The sequence below is a fragment of the Entelurus aequoreus genome, linkage group LG10, assembly GCF_033978785.1.
Source record: "Entelurus aequoreus isolate RoL-2023_Sb linkage group LG10, RoL_Eaeq_v1.1, whole genome shotgun sequence".
NCBI classification, from domain to species: Eukaryota; Metazoa; Chordata; class Actinopteri; order Syngnathiformes; family Syngnathidae; genus Entelurus; species Entelurus aequoreus.
In genome coordinates this window covers 46,850,035-46,869,698 of record NC_084740.1, presented here as the reverse complement: position 1 = coordinate 46,869,698, position 19,664 = coordinate 46,850,035, and the positions used below count along the sequence as shown (strand labels likewise).

Genomic DNA, 19,664 nt, shown 5'->3' with positions numbered 1-19,664 from the left:
ATCATTATTGAAAATAATACTGGACTTATTATACTCCCTTGCGGGGTCCCATTTTCCACTTCATATACTCTGCTGTATTCATTCTCTATTTTTACTAATATTTTTCTACTTGTTAAGAAGTCTTTTATCCATCTATACATTTTCCCTCTAATCCCAATTATATTTAGTTTTATCAGCAACCCCTGTTTCCACAACATATCATAAGCTTTCTCTATATCAAAAAATACTGCAATTATACTTTCTTTATTTATTTGTCCCTTTCTAATTTCCTCTTCCAGCTGCACTGCTGGGTCGTTTGTGTTTCTTGCTTTGCGAAATCTACTTTGGTAGTTTTTTATTATTTCTTTTGACTCTAAATAATACACTAGTCTTTCATTAATCATTTTTTCCATTACTTTACCCAAATTTGAGGTCAATGCTATCGGCCTATAATTACCTGCCTCTTCCGGGTCTTTCCCTGGTTTGCATATCGGATTTATTACAGCTTCTTTCCACTCTGCTGGTAATTTCCCTTCTTCATATATCCTATTATATAATTTCAAGACCACTTCTTTGCCAATGCTGCTTAAGTTTTTGATCATCTGATAACTCACCTGGTCTTTTCCTGGTGTTGTATTTTTAACCTTTCTCAATATTCGAACCATTTCATTCAAAGAAAATTTCATATCTATAGTGTTGGTTAAACTATTATCATTGTCTTCCACCATTTCCCCAATATTTAAACTAATTGTTTCCTCTCTCTTTTGTTTTTCTACATTTCTCAAATTATCATTACTGTGCACTTTAACAAATGTCTTTGCTAAAAGTTCTGCTTTTTCTTTATTTTCTACCACACACCGTGTCCCATCTTTCATCACATGATTTTTATGTTCACTTCTGATCCCTGACATTTTCTTGATCATTCCCCACACTTGGCCTAAAGGAGTAGTTCTATTTAATGATTCACAAAACGTTCTCCAATAGTGTTTTTTTGTCTTTTTAATAACGTACCTTACTTTAGCTTGGTGCCTTTTATATTGGATCATATCTTGGAAATTATGTGTTCTTGTCAATATTCTAAATGCTCTATTCCGTTCTTTTATTGCGTCTGTGCACGCTTGTGTCCACCACGGCACTATCTTCCTTCTTTTCCCTATACTACTCCTTGGTATGCTTTTTTTGGCTGCTTCTATTATGCACTTTGTAATATCTGTATTTAGTTGTTCAATATCTTGATTTATATCGACTTCCTTTAATGTCATGTCGGTACTTTCCCTAAATTGTCCCCAATCACCGTGATTATACTTCCATCTTCGTTCTTTTTTAGTGCTTTCTGTCCTTTGGTTTATGTTTATGTGAATGAAGATTGGGTAGTGATCACTTCCTATAGTGCTGTCTTTATTTACTTCCCACTCTACCTTTCCTGCTAACCCTTGTGACACCAGTGTTAAATCTATTGCTGTTTCTTTACCCGTAACTACATCTAATCTTGTTCCCGACCCATCATTCACACCAGTTCTTTTTCCTCCAAAAATGCTTCCAATGTTTCCCCATTCCAGTCATCCCTTTCACCCCACATTGTGCTATGTGCATTAAAGTCACCACACCAAATGATATTGCCCCTCCAGTGCTCGACTATTTTTTCTAGTTGATGAATTTGTAATTTCTTGCACGGATTATAGAAGTTTAGCACTTTGTATCTTTCTTTATTATTCCATACTTCTACCCCTACTATTTCTAGTTCTTGTTTTTCTGTTAATATTGTATAATGCATGTCTTCTTTAATAAATATGGCACATCCTCCTCCTTGCCCATCATTCCTATCTTTACGTATTGTTACATATCCTTTTATTATAAAGCTCAATTTTGGCTTCAGCCAGGTTTCTTGAATACATATTATATGTGGTTTATTTTTCATATTATTAATATATCCTTTTAGTTCCTGTCCGTTTGCTACTAAACTTCTGGCATTCCACTGAATAATTAACATGGCGTTGGATTGTGGTAACATGACTCTGTCTCGTCTACTCTCTGTAGTTCACCTTGTACCTGTTCCCAAGATAGTTCTTTTAAATTTAAGAACTTTGCTGCTGCTTTGACAATTATTTTGATCTTCTCAGTTTTATTTCTTGCCTGTTCTGTACAGTTTATGACATATGCCAGGAACACAACTAGCTTGTCCATAGAAAGTCCTGTATTTGTTGCCTCTTGTTTTTTATTACTTGAACTATTGCCACTTCTGTCTCGTTCTGAACTATTCTCACTTCTATCTTGTTCTGCACTTTCTTGATTTCTTACTTTAACTGCCTCTGCGTATGTAATATTTCTTTCTACTCTGATTTGCTGTACTTCTGTTGCCTGTTTCCTAATGACACATCCCCCATACGCTGCTGTGTGATTCCCGCCACAGTTACAACATTTGCCAGATCATTATCTCCACATTGTCCATATTCATGCTCCCCTCCACACCTTCCACATCTCAACTTAGCATGACACACACTGGCTATGTGCCCATAGCGTTGGCACTTGAAGCAGCGTACTGGGGGTGGAACGTAAGCTCTAACATAAAAGCTTAAAAACCCAATCATGATTCTCTGCGGGAGGACTTCCTCGACAAACTGTACTAATACTGATTCGCTCTCCATCTTTTCTCCATTTCTATATGCCATCATTCTTGTCAACATCTTGACAGTTCCCCCTTTTATTTGTCTTTTCAATTCTTCTAAATTTTCACCTCTTGGAATTCCTGTCACTACTCCTCTTGCCCCCTTTCGTTCTCCCACTTCGATTTTTTCCTTTATCTTATTGCACAGTTTTTGCAACCGCATTGCTTTACTTTTTTGCTCTCCATTTTTGCATTTAATCAAAAGTCGCCCGTCCCTAAGCACCTTCGCTATCTCCACCTCTCCGATGTCCTTCTTTAACCCCTTAACCAGTGTCATTAAACGTATGTCATTCATGTCTTGACTTGATTTAAATGTATATATAATCCTATAATTATCTTCCATAGTCTTTTTCCTTTTTTCTACTTCTTCATCTTCTTCATGGGCTCTTTTAGCACTCGACTTTCCCTCATGCCCTCCGCTCCCCTTCTTTCCTTTCTCCCCTCTAGTCCTATCCACGTCCATACCTTCCTCATACATCCCGTCACTATCCCCTTCCATCTCGATCCAGTCACAAAACAGTTTATGCACAACCGCCAAGAAGATTTGGATACTCTCACGTGTTTAGCCACCGCTCTTGATTTACTTCCGCCTTCCGTCAGTTCGCACACTTGACGTTACAAGACGGTACCACTCGGAGAGGGTCCAAGATGGCGCCGTGAACGGTCTTACATGCGGGAGCAGCATCTAAAAAAAGAACATAATCCTGTGAAAACGGCTCGTATATGATTTAAATGAGACTTCATAGTTTCCCTTTAATATTTAGTTAATTTTGTGTTTCATTTGGCTGGACTTAACGACTGCTCCTTTGAACTATGTCGACGTCTTCTGGCACGAAAAGGAAAGGTGTGGCGAAGAAAATGGTGGAAAATGCTACAACTTCTAACCCGCTATTTGGGAACTGCCATGACTATATCATCAATGGGGACGGCATGAGAATGCATGTCGTGAATGAAGAAGTTTTTCCTTCCCTGCCAGTAACACCGGAGAAGCCTCCCACCAAGAAAGGTAAAGATGAAATGGGCAATAGTGACATTGTTGCTACGCTATCCGTGTTAATTAACGCCCGCTCGGACGAGCTGAGCGCCCGCTCGGACGAGCTGAGCGCCCGCTCGGACGAGCTGAGCGCCCGCTCGGAGGCCCGCTCAGATGAGCTGAAGGAATTGATCCAGGCCAATGCCATTCAAATTGCTAGTGGAAATCCTAAAGTGGAACAAGTTTGCAAACAAGTAAGCGAGATTATGGGGAGAGTTTCTGGGCTGGAACTGGCTGTGGAGGGGGACAAGAAGCTAATCAACGTACTTCAAGAACGCATCACAGAAATGGAGAGATATTCAAGACGATGGAACCTGAGACTGCATGGTGTGGCCGAGCGTGTGGAGGACCGAGATGTACGTGAAGAGGTGATCCGAGTCTGCCAGGCTCTGCTGCCGTCTGATGCTGAACGGCTCCCGAATGTTATCGACACCGTGCACCGCGTTGGAGTGAAGAAGCCAAAAGGTAACAGGTGTGTGTTACTGCAGTTTTCCTCCCGGGTGCACAGAGCTGCAATCTGGGCCGCTGCAAAGAATTCCTCTTACCTGCGAGGCAACGGGCTGCGCTTCGCCGAGGATCTCTGTAAAGTCGACAGAGAAGCAAGAATGAAGTTATGGCCACTGGTGGATGAAGCTCGCAAGGCAGGAAAAATTGCCTACTTTGTAGGTGGTCGGGCATTTATTGAGAAAAAAGAAATCCCTCTTCCAGTTTGAAGATACACCTTTCAGACATTAACTTACTCTGGACTTTACTTTGTTAAAAGAGAATGGATAGATGAAGAGTTACAACTTACGCACGAGCCAGTTTTTTGCACTTTTCTGAATATTAATATGATGTTGTTCCCGCAGCGTCTAGTTGCTTTGTTTCTAACTCAAAGCAATTTCTAATTCTAAATCATTTTTGTTTAAGCTTGTCTTTATCTGTAGTTTCTCTCAACGCCAGGGGGTTAAGGCAGAACTTGAAGCGCAAAGCTTTATTCTTATTTCTTAAACAATGTAAAACAGATTTTTTTTTTTTACAGGAGACACACAGTATGAATGATGATGTAAAGTTCTGGAGATCTCAATGGGGTAATGAGATATATTGCTCTCATGCATCACAGCGCTCTGGTGGAGTTGGCACTTTCAGAAACAATATTACAGGAGTCCTATTGCATCATAGTGACTATGATAAAAATGGCCATTATATTTGTCAGGTTTTTGAGATTCAGAAAATTAACTTTATGGTTGCTAACATTTATGGATATAACTCGGTGCCCGACAATACTATTTTATATAATGAGGTGGAAAATAGAATCCTACACTGGCTTGCCAAATTTCCAAATGCTTATATACTTGTAGGAGGTGACTTAAATACTGTCATTGACAATTCACTTGATAGATGGCCACCAGGCTCTCAAAATAGTGTCAGCTCAAATCTAAAGTTACTAATGCAAAGGCTTGATCTAATTGATGCCTGGAGATATAAAAATCCTGATAAGACATCCTTTACCTGGTCTAACAAGTCAGGCTCAAGAAAATCTAGAATCGACATGTGGTTAATTTCTAAATCACTGCAAAACAATGTTACTGTTCAAATTCTCTCCACTCCTTTGACTGATCATAGCGCTATACAGATTCACATCTCTCTACATCCCTCTCACAATTGTTTAAAAAGCTCATACTGGAAACTCAATAGTTCGGTTTTATGTCATGAAGCAGTTAAAATAAAGATTAAAGATCTAATAGAATTGTTTTTTAATAAAGCCAAAACCCAAAACAATTATGGTAGTAATTGGGAACTCTTTAAATATGAGGTAGGTAAATTTATTAGAAAATATTGCAGTAATCTAGCTAAGAATAAGCGTTCTGGGGAAGAAAATGTGATTTCCATCATTACTGCATTATCCTCTTTATGTCCAGATAATATGTCAGCAGAAGAAAAAGAAAGTCTCTTAGAAAACCAAAATAAATTAGACATAATGTATCAATCGAAAGCAGAAGGAGCCTTTGTAAGATCTAGAAAACAATGGCTGGAGGAAGGTGAACAAAATTCTGCGTATTTCTTTCGTTTAGAAAAATCGCAGGCTCAAAACAACACCATTGATCAACTGAAAATAAACGATTTGATTTGCAATGATGCAAAACAGATTGCAAATTATTGTTCTCAATTTTACAAAAAATTATACAATAGTCAATACTGTGAAAGTGATGCTATTTCGTTTATGGATGCCTTAACTGAAACTAAGTCAATCAGCACAGCTGACCAGGGATTCTGTCTCAAGGAAGTAGTGGAATCAATTAATAGTTTAAAAAATAACAAATCTCCTGGGGTGGATGGTATTACATCTGAATTCTATAAAATATTTTCAAAAGAGCTAGCTCCTTTCTTACTAGAAGTGTTTTGTGAAAGTATTGATACAGGTGCCCTTCCTCCAACTTTAACACAAGGCCTCATTACCCTTATACCCAAACCAAACAAAGATTTACTGATTATTGATAATTGGCGTCCAATTAGCCTCCTAAACAATGACTATAAGATTGTAGCTATTATTTTTGCTAAACGTTTAAAATTGGTTCTGGATGACATAATTGATGAGACACAGTCAGGATTTATGAGAGGGAGACACATTTCGAATAATATCAGGCTTGTACTTGACATACTGGATTACCCAGAGGTCATTAATGATGAAGGCTTCCTGCTTTTCCTGGACTTCTACAAAGCTTTTGACTCGATCGAACATGAATTTATCTTCCGGACACTTGACAAATTTGGCTTCGGCAATTTTTTCCGCAAAACAATCAAGACTTTGTACTGCAATGGCAATAGTTCAATAAAGCTAAAATCTGGTACATCCCCAAGATTTGAATTAAAACGTGGGATACGGCAAGGTTGTCCTATTTCTCCATATTTATTTTTGTTAGCCACCCAATTGCTATCGGTGTATATAAATTCTAGCAGTTTAAAGGGGATCTCTATATTAGACAGAGAAATAACCATCAGCCAACTGGCTGATGACACAACACTCTTTTTGAAGGACTCTTCTCAAATTCCTCTTGCCTTGGATGTAATTCATGTTTTTTCCTTGGCTTCTGGTCTCCGTCTGAATGTGAATAAGTGTGAACTAATGGCTGTGAAGAGATGTGAAATGATGTCTATATGTCAAATTCCAGTTAAGGATAGTATTAATTACCTAGGAATACTTATCACTAAAAATCAGAGTTCTAGATCGGTCTTGAACTTTAATCCAATAGTAGAAAAAACTAAGAAAAGATTTAACCAATGGCTACAGAGAGATTTATCCTTAAAAGGCAGAACCTTGCTTTCCAAAGCAGAAGGTATCTCCAGGCTTACGTATGCGGCTATTTCTTTAGATGTTAACCAAAAAATATGTAAAACTATTGACAAAATACTTGTTGACTTTGTTTGGAAAAACAAAATTCATTATATTAAGAAATCTGTTATAATGAACAATTATAATCAGGGTGGTCTAAACTTTCTGGATTTCACTACACTAAACAACACCTTCAAGATTAATTGGATACGACACTATTTGAAAGACCCTACCTCAATTTGGAACTTCATTTCTCATCATGTATTTTCTAACCTTGGAGGCCTAAAATTTTTGCTATTGTGTAACTACAGCATTGATAGGATTCCTGTTGCTCTTTCAAACTTCCACAAACAAGCCCTTCTGGCATGGTCTCTTATATACAAGCACAATTTCTCACCTACCAAATACTTCATTTGGAACAATAAAGATATATGTTACAAAAGGAAATCTCTTTTCCTCAACAGTTGGTTCAACAATGATATTATTTTAGTGAGTCAGCTTTTCAATAAGGAAGGTCAACTTTTTAATTACCAAGAATTTCTCAACCATTTTAAGGTCCCTGTAACTCCCAAACAATTTGCCATTGTATTTGATGCCATTCCAACGGGTGTTGTTATGTTGTACAGGGCTTACTCATCTCCTCTTTCTGCTGTAAAAATTGTGAATGATCCACTTGACACTCCTGTGGGGAAACTTTGCTTTGATCACAAAAATAACAGAAAAATCCGCAGCTTATTCCAAAATGATTGTGTGTCTGTCTCCTATGTAATTGCGCTCTGGAATAATATTGTGAATGACATCTGCTGGGTCAAAACATGGTCCCTTCCTAACAGGTATTTACTTACCAACAAAGTCAAAGAGATATCTTTTAAAATCATTCATCGTTATTACCCTGTAAAGACTGTGATGGTTAGATACAAGAAGGACATTGATGTTACCTGCACCTTATGTAACATGCATCCAGAGACTGTTTACCACCTGTTTTGGACTTGTGAAAGCACTCGATCACTATGGCAGGGCATCTGTCGCTTCATCCTGGACAATATTCACGACACATTTGTGCTTTGTTTTAAAGATGTGATATTTGGTTTTACACTATATGAACAAAAATTTGAAAAGGAATTTTACCTTTGCAACCTCATTATACTATTGGCTAAGTTTTATATTCATAAATGTAAGTTTCTCAATACCCGACCTGTCTTTTGTGCCTTTAAAAAAGAGTTAGAACTGTACATTAAGACACTCTCTACCTCTAGCAACCAGAAAGCTGTGAAGACGATTATGCTGTGTTCCAAATTTGAGTTGTTTACTGAAATTGAGTGAGCCTATGGCTTTGCACTTTGTTTATATTATATATATGTTTTTTTTGCATTCTATTTTAGTTACTTTGAATTTATAACCCCCTGGTGCTGCTTTGTATTCTTTTTGTACTGTTTTGTACTACTTTTGTACTTATTTGATTGTTGAAATGTTGAAATGTATAAATAAAACTTTATAAAAAAAAAATTAAAAAAAAAGACGGTACCACTCTGCTCTCGCGAGATGTGTCATGCGCAGAAGAGTCAAAGAAACGTTGCGTCATCACAGCCACCTTTTGAATCATTGACTGCATATTTAGTGCGCTACAGCAGTGGTCCCCAACCACCGTGCCGCGGCCCGGTACCGGTCCGTGGATCGATTGGTACCGGGCCGCACAAGAATTTTTTTTTTTTTTTTTTAAATTAAATTATTTTTTTATTTTTTTTATTTTTTATTAAATCAACATAAAAAAAACACAAGATACACTTACAATTAGTACACCAACCCAAAAACCCTCCCTCCCCATTTACACTCATTCACACAAGTTAAGTTAAAGTAACAATGATTCTCACACACACACTAGGTGTGGTGAAATGTGTCCTCTGCATTTGACCCATCCTCTTGTTCACCACCTGGGAGGTGAGGGGAGCAGTGGGCAGCAGCGGTGCCGCGCCCTGAAATCATTTTTGGTGATTTTGATGATTATCTTGTGTGATGACTGTATTATGATGATAGTATATATCTGATAGTATATATCTGTATCATGAATCAATTTAAGTGGACCCCGACTTAAACAAGTTGAAAAACATTTAGTGGTCAATTGTACAGAATATGTTACTTCACTGTGCAACCTACTAATAAAAGTTTCAATCAATCAATCAATTTAACCCCCAATTCCACCCTTGATGCTGACTGCCAAGCAGGGAGGTAATAGCTCCCATTTTTATAGTTTTTGGTATGACTCGGCCAGGGTTTGAACTCACAAACTACCCATCTCAGTGCGGACACTCCAACCACTAGGCCACTGAGTAAAAGGGTTGTTTCTTTCTGTTATTAATATTCTGGTTCCTACATTATATATCAATATAGATCAATACAGTCTGCAGGGATACAGCACACATGATTGTATTTTTTTATGACAAAAAATAAATAAAAATAATAATAATAATAATCCTACAGAGCTAACGTGATAGCATCAGGCTAAAATGCAGATAGAAACAAAATTTTAAAAAACCCTGACTGGAAGGATAGACAGAAGATCAACAATACTATTAAACCATGGACATGTAACTACACGGTTAACAATTTTCAGCTTGGCGAAGCTAAAAAAATAGAAGCTAACTTAGCTACAGAGCGGCGGCGGCGGCGAGCGTTGTAGCTTTCGACGACACCCCGGCCGCCATCAGAGTCGGCAAGAAACATACATTTCCCCAAAGTTACGTACGTGACATGCACATAGCAACACGCACGTACAGGCAAGCGATCAAATGTTTGGAAGCCAAAGCTGTACTCACCGTAGTGCGTCTGCTATCCAACTCAAACACAACCTCCTGGTGTTGGTGTAGTCCGCCGCTAGTACACCGATCGCACCTACAACTTTCTTATTTGCAGTCTCCATTGTCCATTAAACAAATTGCAAAAGATTCACCAACACAGATGTCCAGAATACTGTGGAATTGTTCGATGAAAACAGAGCTTTTTGTATGGTGACACATTGGGTCAGAATACTTCCGTTGCCCTCGCGACGTCACATGCATACGTCATCCTCCAAAGGCGTTTTGAACCGGAAGTTCCCCGGGAAATTTAAAATTGTACTTTTATAAGTTAACCCGGCCGTATTGCCATGTGTTGCAATGTTAAGATTTCATCATTGATGTATAAACTATCAGACTGCGTGGTCGGTAGTAGTGGCTTTCAGTAGGCCTTTAAGTTGTTCAAGTCTCCCTTCTCATATTTTAGCCTTCACACATTTTCAATGTCTGGACTACAGACAGGCCAGTCTAGTACCTGCACTCTTTTACTATGAAGCCACGCTGTTGTAACACGTAGCTTGGCATTGTCTTGCTGAAATAAGCAGGGGCATCCATGATAACGTTGCTTGGATGGCAACATATGTTGCTCCAAAAGCTGTATGTATCTTTCAGCATTAATGGCGCCTTCACAGATGTGTAAGTTACCCATGTGGCTGGATGCATTTCCAGCCACATGGTTTTTATTGGCATTTCTAATTTGCATATAAAAACCCTGAATAGAACCACCAGAAATTAAAACAAACAGTTTTATTTATATATATATATATATATATATATATATATATATATATATATATATATATATAGAGAGAGAGAGAGAGAGAGAGAAAGAGAGAGTAAATGTTTTAATGCTTGTTTAAGGGGAGTATTTTTTGTTTGCATTGTTTTTTTTAGGGCAAACAGAAACACGGGTTTGGAGCAGAGTAGAAAAGAAAAGAAAAGAAACGGCAGATCAACTGGTCTAAACAGGGAGTCTATTTAAAGGCTAGAGTATACAAATTAGTTTTAAGATGAGACTTAAATGCTTCTACTGAGGTAGCATCTCTAACTTTTACCGGGAGGGCATTCCATAGTATTGGAGCCCGAATAGAAAACGCTCTATAGCCCGCAGACTTTTTTTGGGCTCTGGGAATCACTAATAAGCCGGAGTTCTTTGAACGCAGATTTCTTGCCGGGACGTATGGTACAATACAGTCGGCAGGATAGTTCTTGATGTGCTGACCAGTCACTCCTCCTTTTGCACTGAAGAGCTCCAGGAGTTTCAGAGTGTACCTGTCCAGCTGGGACATAAATGTTGATTCCAGTGGAATAGCAGTGCACCTTCGGAACTCTTCATTAATCTGTAAGACAGCAAATGTTGACCGTTACTGATATTAAGGGTTTTAGTATACATTTTCAGGAAAAAAGTGAGTCTAGTATGTCATGTCCAAGTCACAATGGAAACTAGGTCAGGAAAAATAGAATGATTAATCATTTACCTGGAATGGTTCGAAGAGGGCAGGCCATCGTTTGTTAAATTCTGCCACCCCAGGAGACTTGGCAACCACTTCCTGTCTTCTCCAACTGTATGTTCTGGCCATCATATCATTGATGCTCCTGGCACAGTCCTTTCTCTGACAGGCTGCAGTTAGGTCAAGTCTCAGATTCTCAAGCGTGTCATCTGTTTCACCATGTGGGTGTGAGGGCAGGTAATTCACTTCTGCCCTCTTTGGTTTCTTCACATTTTTAGCAGCGCTTCGCTCATCCTCTGACTTGTGACTCAGTGAGTTTACTAGGAGTTCAGGGCTTCCCAGTGCTTTCCGTTTTGTCCGATAGTTTCCACATTTGTACTTTATGCTTTGCTGCCACCCGTAAGTTCCATTAACAGATCCGGGCTCCTTCAAGCAGGGATGCTTCTCTATTAGTGCCTGTGCCACCGCAGATCTCTGGGCATCATTTGGGTAAGCTGTGTAGGAAAACATGGCCTCAGCCAGGTGCTCTCGGATGTCTGATTTGACACACAGTGATGTCATTGGGGTGCCATCTCTTAAATAAATCACATTTCCTTGTCTCAACGCAAGTTCAGTGTTGTGTGAGAAAATTGGAATGGTAAACACAGCAGGCCATGGGCTCTGCCTTTCAGAAGGGGAGGGACTCAGAGTCACAGTATCTACTGAGTCCCCAGAGAGACTCATAGATTCACATAAAGAGCTGACATCAGAAGCATCAGGGGTGCTTTCCTGGGGAACATGTGTCAGCGTTAAGTGTAGGAGTACATACACAACTTTAAAGGCCTACTGAAATGAATTTTTTTTTTATTTAAACGGGGATAGCAGATCTATTCTATGTGTCATACTTGATCATTTCGCGATATTGCCATATTTTTGCTGAAAGGATTTAGTATAGAACAACGACGATAAAGATTGCAACTTTTGGTATCTGATTAAAAAAAAAGGCTTGCCCCTACCGGAAGTAGCGTGACGTAGTCAGTTGAACATATATGCAAAGTTCCCTATTGTTTACAATGATGGCCGCATGAAGTGAGAGAGATTCGGACCGAGAAAGCGACAATTTCCCCATTAATTTGAGCGAGGATGAAAGATTTGTGGATGAGTAAAGTGCAAGTGAAGGACTAGTGGGGAGTTGAAGCTATTCAGATAGGGAAGATGCTGTGAGAGCCGGGGGTGACCTGATATTCAGCTAGGAATGACTACAACAGTAAATAAACACAAGACATATATATACTCTATTAGCCACAACACAACCAGGCTTATATTTAATATGCCACAAATTAATCCTGCATAAAAACACCTGCGTGTTTGTTACGCTAGCTCCTAGCTCCTCTGCTAGCTCCTAGCTCCATAGAACACGCCAATACAATTCAAACACCTGATCAACACACACAATCACTCAGCCCAAAAGACCGTTCACCTAACCCAAGGTTCATAAAGCTTATATATTTTTAAAAAGTTACGTACGTGACGCGCACATACGGTCAAGCTATCAAATGTTTAGCAGCCAAGGCTGCATACTCACGGTACCTGATATTCAGCTGGGAATGACTACAACAGTAAATAAACACAAGACATATATATACTCTATTAGCCACAACACAACCAGGCTTATATTTAATATGCCACAAATTAATCCTGCATAAAAACACCTGCGTGTTTGTTATGCTAGCTCCTAGCTCCTATGCTAGCTCCTAGCTCCATAGAACACGCCAATACAATTCAAACACCTGATCAACACACACAATCACTCAGCCCAAAAGACCGTTCACCTAACCCAAGGTTCATAAAGCTTATATATTTAAAAAAAGTTACGTACATACGCAAAAAAAAGTTGCGCACATACGGTCAAGCGATCAAATGTTTAGAAGCCAAAGCTGCATACTCACAGTAGCACGTCTGCGTCTTTGTCATCCAAATCAAAGTAATCCTGGTAAGAGTCTGTGTTGTCCCAGTTCTCTACAGGCGTCTGGGTATCGAAGTCAAAAGTCCTCCTGGTTAGAGTCTCTGTTATCCGAGTTCTTCCATCTTGACTGCATCTTTCGGGAATGTAAACAAAGAAGCGCCGGCTGTGTACTGTTGTTGCTGACTACGTTCGAAAAATACGTCCATTTCGCACCGACAACTTTCTTCTTTGCTTGCTCAGCTTCCTTCTCCATAATGCAATGAACATGATTGGAACAGATTCACGAACACAGATGTCCAGAATACTGTGGAATTATGAAATGAAAACAGAGCTTTTTCGTATTTGCTTCAATGTGGAAGGCATACCCGTGTTCCCCGGTCTACGTCACGCGCATACGTCATCCTCAGAGGCGTTTCGAACCGGAAGTTTAGCGGCACATTTAAAATGTCACTTTATAAGTTAACCCGGCCGTATTGGCATGTGTTATAATGTTAAGATTTCATCATTGATATATAAACTATCAGACTGCGTGGTCGGTAGTAGTGGGTTTCAGTAGGCCTTTAAGTGTAGGGGTACATACCCGACTTTAAGTGTAGGGGTACATACACAACTTTAAGTCTGTCTTTATCTTTCAGTTCATTTGTAGAGGTCAGGGTGAAGAAGTCATCAAATTCTTCATCTTTGTATTGAAGACTTATATCTGTGGCGATGGAGAAACTTTCTTTGACAGCTGTTACCAACTCGTCCACAGTTGAAGGTATTCCAGTGCTGAGATTTAGTTTCTTGACTTCATGATCATTGAGGACCCGGAATCTCACAGTTTGCTCCATTTCTAGGAAGACAGACGATAGAGAGGTATAATACTATGATACTCAACACTGGAGACCATACTTGCCAACCCTCCCGGTTTCAGCGCCTCTCCTGATAACCTCCCGGAAGAAATTTTCTCCCGATAAACTCCCGGAATTCAGCCGGAGCTGGAGGCCACGCCCCTTCCAGCTCCATGCGGACCTGAGTGGGACAGTGGCGACAGTCTGTTTTCACGTCCGCTTTCCCACAATATAAACAGCGTGCCTGCCCAATCACGTTATAACTGTAGAATGATGGAGGGCGAGTTCTTGGTTTCTTATGTGGGTTTATTGTTAGGCAGTTTCATTAACGTCCTCCCAGCGCGGTAACAACACACAACAACAGCAGTCACATTTTCGTCTACCGTAAAGCAGTTTGTCTGCCGTAAACAGTAATGTTGTGACACTCTTAAACAGGACAATACTGCCATCTACTGGATAGCCTCCGGAACACTGAAATTCAAGTATTTATTTTATTTATATGTATAATAAAATAAATATTTATAGTCAGAATTCACTGAAAGTCAAGTATTTCATATATATATATATATATATATATATATATATATATATATATATATATATGAAATACTCGAGGTGGTGAATTCTATTTGTAAATATACGCCTCCCCTCTTAACCACGCCCCCAACCACGCCCCCACCCCACCCCCCACCTCCCGGAATCGGAGGTCTCAAGGTTGGCAAGTATGCTGGAGACAGATGTGACGCTTTAATGCAGGGGTGTCAAACTCAAATACAGAGTGGGCCAAAATTTAAAACTGAACAAAGCCGCGGGCCAAGGTTGAACAAATTACTACTGAAGCAGCTTTAATGTGGCTGCTGCTTATAAAGTGAAGAACATCAGTCAGAGCAGGAATCAGGATTTGCACATGTATTCCCTATGAGGGACAGTCAGTAAACAGGCTGTCAGACGCGCTTAGTCTCCTGCAGCAGGTCGTTAAATATGTAAATGAGGGTCAAATCTCCATCAAATTGACCAAAATATACGGCGGTTTTCACCGACCAAAACAAACGTAAATATTCAGCAGTGTGTTAGCAATGATATTGTTACGTTTATATACAGTTTAAGACAAAATAACTTATGCTAACTTAACAGACAGAGAGTATCTCAGCAGCACAACAGCTTCCCAAGTTTTGCTTTGAAGGCAAATAAGCTACGTGACTGCAGCGTCTTCTTTAACCGTTAAAGTCCCCCGCTACAACAGGTGACGCGGAACCATGAAAACACTTATTCAAAATAACGCTAATTTCAGTCACTCAACTTAAACGTGACTAGTATAATAGAGCAGTAATGACAATAGTAATGGATTTCAAGATAACTTAGGATGTATTGCTTTCAATGTGTGCAACTTAAACTCGCTATTCGCCTGTGATATTAAACCTACAACAAACATGTCCTGTTTCTTTTTTTTTTGCGGTGGTGCTGAAAATCCGGCTGTGACGGCCTACACTGCCAAATACGACATTGAAGCGCCTGCGCCGATAGTTTTTTGTACAAGTCACTATATCTTTAAAATATTAAACTACCAAGCAAAGAAAACACTAATTATAAACTGCACAGCTATAAACAATGTTTGGTTGAAGTTAATGAGCTGTTGGAGGTAAGAGCACATTCCAAATGGCAGTCGGCGGGAAAAGTAGCAAACTAAATATAACGTTGAACTATGCTTTTGAAAATATACACTACCGTTCAAAAGTTTGGGGTCACATTGAAATGTCCTTATTTTTGAAGGGAAATCACTGTACTTTTCAATGAAGATAACTTTAAACTTGTTGTGTTTACTAGGGGAGGTGACGGCAAACAGACACTAGATGGCAGTATGTACAATTATGTATTATATATATAGGGACATACATATATATATAATAATAATAATTAACAATACTAATAAACTAGAATGGAGTGTGACAAAATCCAAGAGTGTATGAGAGTGACTATGTGTGTAGATTAGCTGAAGTGTGTTACCAAGTGTTGCACGAGAGAAGAGGAAGTCCAGGGGCAGGCAGGTGATCCGGGGCGAGAGAGAAACGTCAGAGAAGGAAGTCCAAGCGGGAGGTCGAGAATCCAAAAGGCAGTCCGGGGGGCAGGGGAACAACAAGGGATCACAGACACAGGGGAACACGGGAAGCGCTGCGGGAAGACAACAAGAACATAAGAACAACGGAAACATGGAAGTCACAGGGAGGAGCGAGTTCGCGGGATGGAAGCCAGATACAGGATGCTTACAAGGGTAAAGAAGACTATACTCCTGCGCCGCCTGGCAGGTTCTGCGAGCTTATGAAGGCAGGTCCTTCATTAAGTGCAGGTGTGCAGAATGCCGGTGATCGTTTGCAGCTGGCGGGTGCTGCGGGGCAGGGACGCGCATGGCGCGCTCCTGGATGTGCGCGCCCGTGGGCGTGTCCCGAGGTGCGCTCACTGGAGCGCACAGACAGATGAGAGGCGTTGGCAGGAGTCTGAGACATAACAAAACTAGTCTTAACTTTAAAGAAATACACTCTATACACTGCTAATGTGGTAAATGACTATTCTACCTGCAAATGTCTGCTTTTTGGTGCAAAATCTACATAGGTGTATAGAGGCCCATTTCCAGCAACTATCACTCCAGTGTTCTAATGGTACAATGTGTTTGCTCATTGGCTCAGAAGGCTAATTGATGATTAGAAAACCCTTGTGCAATCATGTTCACACATCTGAAAACAGTTTAGCTTGTTACGGAAGCTACAAAACTGACCTTCCTTTGAGCAGATTGAGTTTCTGGAGCATCACATTTGTGGGGTCAATTAAACGCTCAAAATGGCCAGAAAAAGAGAACTTTCATCTGAAACTCGACAGTCTATTCTTGTTCTTAGAAATGAAGGCTATTCCACTAAATTGTTTGGGTGACCCCAAACTTTTGAACGGTAGTGTATACATTTCAATCCTGACAAATACTGACTTTCAACAATATAAATTGTTACTTACATGAGTTCTGTAAAGTGTTTTCCTTGGGCTTATTGTTGATGTCTGAAGTGTTGATACCAACCAAACCTACCCCCCCCCCCTCCCTCCGTATCCCACACCCCAGATTGTAAATAATGTAAATAATTCAATGTATATACTCTGATGATTATCTTGTGTGATGACAGCATTATGATGATAGTATATATCTGATAGTATATATCTGTATCATGAATCAATTTAAGTGGACCCCGACTTAAACAAGTTGAAAAACTTATTGGGGTGTTACCATTTAGTGGTCAATTGTACGGAATATGTACTTCACTGTGCAACCTACTAATAAAAGTTTCAATCAATCAATCAATCTTCCACAGCTGCATGCAGGTGGGCGGGTCCTGATGTTTTAGGTCTGATATAAACTTTTGGACTGAGTTTTGCTAAATCAATTTATGTTGGAAGTCCAATAAAATTAATTTTATCACATAAAAAAGTAAGTTACGAAAATATTCACACTTTTTACTTATAGATAACTCAAAAACTATAAAAATACAAATAAATTGATTTCTTGGAATAAATGTACTTTTAAAAATAAAGTAAAATGGACAATACCACTGAAAGAGTTTTTACAGTGTATCCTGTGTTGGAACAGCCAGAGTGGCTGGAAAAGTTCCACTTCATGGTAGACATGACACACTAAACACAGCTCTTCAGGGGAAAGGACACATAGCCCTGCACATGTTGGAGGAGGTAAGTTGACAGTGCTTGCCAGAGATTTACAGAAAGGTACACTGTCACACTTCCCCAGTTTGAGTGAGTTCCAAAAAGCTCACATTGTGAATTTAGAGTATTTACATTCAATGCAAACATTTGTGAAACGGGTCAAAATGGCTCTTTGAGTGGTAAAGGTTGCCGACCCCTGGACTAGACCAACAAGCTCTGACTTGTGATTTTGCAAGAATCTCAATAAAAGTGACATGTTGATAGGGAACACAATCTAAAACTAGGTTAGTATATTACACTTTTACCACTAATTTAAAGGTATGGCTATTTTCCTGCAAAAAAGAACTATGGGTTACATCCTCTGTCCTAAAACAATTAGAGCTCGAAAATTGAGGTATCACTGCATTTTTTTAAATTATTTTCATTGATCCCTTGAGAGTGTGCAGTTTGGAAAATTGAGCTGAGGGTTCAAAAGCACTGTTAAGGGCTTGTCCGGGAATTGAACCCGGGACCTCTCGCACCCTAAACGAGAATCATACCACTAGACCAACAAGCCCCGAAAATCAAGTTTCATCAAAAAATTTTCATGAATTGTGAGATTTTAACAGGGAAATCATTCTGAAACTGAGTTAGTAAATTGCACTTTTACCACTAATTTAAAGCTATGGCTATTTTCATGCAAAAAAAGAACTAAGGGTTACAAGCTCTGTCCTAAAACAATTAGAGCTCGTAAATTGAGCTACCACTGTATTTGATTTTATACATTTTCATTGATCCCTTGATTGTGTGCATTTTGGAAAATTTAGCTAAGAGTTCAAAATCACTGTTAAGCTTATCCGGGAATTGAACCCGGGACCTCTCGCACCCAGAGCAAGAATCATACCACTAGACCAACAAGCCCCAAAAAAATATCATTTTAGATAAAAATCTCATGAATTGTGAGATTTTAACAGGGAAATCATTCTGAAACTGGGTTAGTAAATTGCACTTTTACCACTAATTTAAAGGTATGGCTATTTTCCTGCAAAAAATAACTAAGGGTTACAAGCTCTGTCCTAAAACAACTAGAGCTTGTAAATTGAGCTACCACTGTATTTGATTTTATACATTTTCATTGATCCCTTGAGAGTGTGCAGTTTGGAAAATTAAGCTAAGAGTTTTAAAGCACTGTTAAGGGCTTGTCCAGGAATTGAACCCGGGACCTCTCGCACCCAACGCGAGAATCATACCACTAGATCAACAAGCCTTACGGCAAATGTTACCAAATTCTCAAAAAAGTTTATATTTTATCTGGGGAGACAACCTGTAACTGCACTTTTATTAACAACAATTTTGATTCAGTCCAATTTTCATGCATAAATGAACAAGAACTTTTTCAGTAATTGAACCCCAGACCTCAGGCGAGAATCATACGACTAGACCAACAAGCTTTGACTTGTGATTTTGCAAGAATCTCAATAAATGTGACATGTTGATAGGGAACACAATCTAAAACTAGGTTAGTATATTACACTTTTACCACTAATTTAAAGGTATGGCTATTTTCATGCAAAAAATAACTAAGGGTTACAAGCTCTGTCCTAAAACAATTAGAGCTCGAAAATTGAGGTATCACTGCATTTTTTAAAATTATTTTCATTGATCCCTTGAGTGTGTGCAGTTTGGAAAATTAAGCTGAGGGTTCAAAAGCACTGTTCAGGGCTTGTCCGGGAATTGAACCCGGGACCTCTCACACCCGAAGCGAGAATCATACCACTAGACCAACAAGCCCCGAAAAATCAAGTTTCATCAAAAATTCTCATGAATTGTGAGATTTTAACAGGGAACACAATCTAAAACTTTGTTAGTATATTACACTTTTACTACTAATTTAAAGGTATGGCTATTTTCATGCAAAAAATTACTAAGGGTTACAAGCTCT

The 19,664-nt window shown here is 39.2% G+C and overlaps 1 protein-coding gene and 4 non-coding genes across 6 annotated transcripts in view; 1 reads left to right on the top strand and 4 right to left on the bottom strand.

Annotated features, from left to right (window-relative positions):
- Window positions 1-19,664, top strand: part of LOC133658699 (zinc finger protein 25-like) — a 196,459-nt gene that overhangs the window by 96,962 nt on the left and 79,833 nt on the right. The gene's annotated exons all lie outside the window — the stretch shown is intronic.
- trnap-agg (transfer RNA proline (anticodon AGG)) lies at window positions 18,228-18,299 on the bottom strand. The gene has a single exon. It is a non-coding gene; the product is annotated as a tRNA-Pro (tRNA).
- trnap-ugg (transfer RNA proline (anticodon UGG)) lies at window positions 18,572-18,643 on the bottom strand. The gene has a single exon. It is a non-coding gene; the product is annotated as a tRNA-Pro (tRNA).
- On the bottom strand, window positions 18,918-18,989 carry trnap-ugg (transfer RNA proline (anticodon UGG)). Its single transcript has one exon. It is a non-coding gene; the product is annotated as a tRNA-Pro (tRNA).
- Window positions 19,442-19,513, bottom strand: trnap-cgg (transfer RNA proline (anticodon CGG)). Its single transcript has one exon. It is a non-coding gene; the product is annotated as a tRNA-Pro (tRNA).